The 2,661-nt window shown below is 38.9% G+C and overlaps 1 pseudogene; it reads right to left on the bottom strand.

Annotated features, from left to right (window-relative positions):
* LOC103081537 (dysbindin-like) overlaps nucleotides 1–2,661 on the bottom strand; it is a 103,053-nt pseudogene that overhangs the window by 31,366 nt on the left and 69,026 nt on the right.

Genomic DNA, 2,661 nt, shown 5'->3' with positions numbered 1-2,661 from the left:
GAGCCATGGCCGCTGAGCCTGCGCGTCCGGAGCCTGTGCTCCGCAACGGGAGAGGCCACAGCTGTGACAGGCCCGCGTACAGCAAAAAAAAAAAGAGATCAGGTCATTCCTCTGTTAAAACCTTTCAATCATTCCTCAAAACTCTCAAAACAAAACCCAAACTTCTATCAGAACATGTAAAATTCTAAAACGGCTCCTGCCCACCTCTCTAAATGGGCCAAATCCTCTTACTGAACCCAGAGCCCCAAACGGTGCGGCCACGTGTTCACCGAAACATGCGCCTCCCAGGCCCAAAGCCTCCCACTTCCTTTCAGAGCAGGGCGACAGAAAAGGCACCCACGCGATCCGGAGCACCGTCTTCCTCTCCTTACGTCTTTCGTCTTTCCCTCTCCTCTCCTACCCGACACCCGCCCTCCACCTGCAACGGCTCAATCTACCACCTACCTTAAAGATGACGTAGCCGACGGACGTTTCAAACAGCACCAACATGGTGAGGACAGGTCAGGGCGCTGCGCGGCCCGCCCCCGAGCTCTTATATCAGTGAAAAAAGACCAAATCTGCAGCTCCCCAAGGCCTGAAACGCTGCGGCTGGCCAAGCACCAGGGCGCCCACCTTCCCGCAAAGAACCAGCCCAAGCTGCCTAAACGTTCCACACTGCACTTCAAGCAGAAGGCATGAACGCGCTTCTCCAAGGCTTCTGGGATAACACAAAATTGCATTTAATTCTCCTCTATATCCTCTTTTCCAGTCCCCCTTCCCCTTTCCACATCCTTGCTCACAATGGCCCACTCCCAATTTAAAGTAACCATAATTTGTAGTAGGGAGAGGCCTTTTGTAAAGTATCCATTATTGAGATTTGTTGCTAATGCTGTTAGAGGGGGATCATATCTGAAACTGTAGGACTCTCCAACATTGTCATAAATTTGCTGAAAATCTGATCAGGTTTTATTATTTCTTTTCAGTGACAAGTTCTAAATAAGTTCTAAATATATATGATTTGTATTATATCCCCCTCACACTATCTGGAATTTGATATATGATATTTCCTGCATCACAGGAATTTTTCATTAAAATAAAATATTAAATGGGAAAATGATGAGCATTTACCTCAAAGCCAAGTCAGGATTCTGGGATTATAGCTTTAATAACAAAAATATGTGATTTTCATGAAACTGATGAAGTTGTTTGGGTTTGGAATGTCTTTTGCCTAATAATGACCTTAACATGTTTGAAAAATGAAGATATTTTGATATATGCAAAATAGTTGCTGCTTATGAAGGTTAGTAGATAGCATTTAAAATAATTATAAATTTCATAGATTTTCCAAGGGGTTAATTTCTAATATCGTTGAATCATTATGTCACAAGTTTTTCTTAATAATTATATCTTAGTTTTCTGATAAAATGATGTAATAGGATTTGATGCAACTTGATTCTTTGTAATAAGAGATAGACCTCATATTTTATTTAATATGTAAATTATTATGCATCTATTATTAAAATATTGTAGTCTTTAGATAACATAAAATATTATTGTCCTGTCCTTTTTGAGATCAATAATGGATTGTCATTAAATTTTATATCATATAAATAAGATGCCATTTCATAAATTAGTGAAAACATCATAAATATATGAACATTGCTTGTTACTTATTAAGGGCAATCAAATGTAATGATTACAGAGTAAAATTTTTTGAATTAATTAAAGTATCTCTTTTTCTTCTTTCCCTTACAAAATATTTGTCTTAATTTATACCATATTAATGAGTAAGTCATAAGGAAACAATTATTGTACATATACTTTATGAAAATTCTGATAATTTGAAAGTTATTTTTATTGGCTTTAAATTAATAGCAATACACATTTAAATAAGAAAAAAAGAAGTGTGTGCTCATGGAATTTTTTTTTCTCATAGGGAAAGTAGTTGTCACATTCCTCTTTATGTTTCCTCTTTTGGAAATCAGCTTCTTTTTCCCTTCTTTGCAACCTTTAACAATAGGACTAAATCATGGAGTTTTAACCCATTACCTCATGTATGCACATTCTCTGCCACTCTAGACCTTGGGCGATGCCGAAGGTGGTCTATGAGAGAATGGAAGCCAAATAGAATGACTGCAAAGGCAAGCAGAAGAGACTCAGGAGGTATTTTCTGTTGCAATCCTGGGAACCCACATGAATATAGTGTAATTTTGGCATTGTAGAAATAGAAGCAGAATACAAGTGGGCAGGGATTGGTTCAGAGATTATGGTACCTCACTTTTCTTCAAGTCCTATGTGGCATGGAAGGGATCCAAAGGTTCTAGGGAGGAAGGTCAAACATAGCTGAGATTTGGGAGACAGCCCTGACCTTCAAAGGGTGGTGTAGTTGCGTGAAGAGACCTTGAATTAGAATCTGTGGAATGTATAGTTTAGGCAAGGACCATATAGAGGACACAGCTAAGAATCTGGTATTTGCAGAACCAGGGAGAAGTGCAGGGGACAGACTGAAAGATAATGGGCCCTGACTACATCCAGATAACAGACCATACATTAATTGTAAATAGTTTTTATTAGGAGCAGCAGTGATAGAAAGCATTGAAATGAATCCAGAAAATGGACTCACAGTGGAGTGAGCAGGCAACAGAAAAAGACTGTACAAATGATCAATCACTCTTTCAACCA

This window comes from Lipotes vexillifer, unplaced genomic scaffold (assembly GCF_000442215.2).
Source record: "Lipotes vexillifer unplaced genomic scaffold, Lipotes_vexillifer_v1.1 scaffold763, whole genome shotgun sequence".
Classification (NCBI taxonomy): domain Eukaryota; kingdom Metazoa; phylum Chordata; class Mammalia; order Artiodactyla; family Lipotidae; genus Lipotes; species Lipotes vexillifer.
Note: the sequence above shows the minus strand (reverse complement) of the source record. Positions and strands in the feature narration are given on the sequence as shown.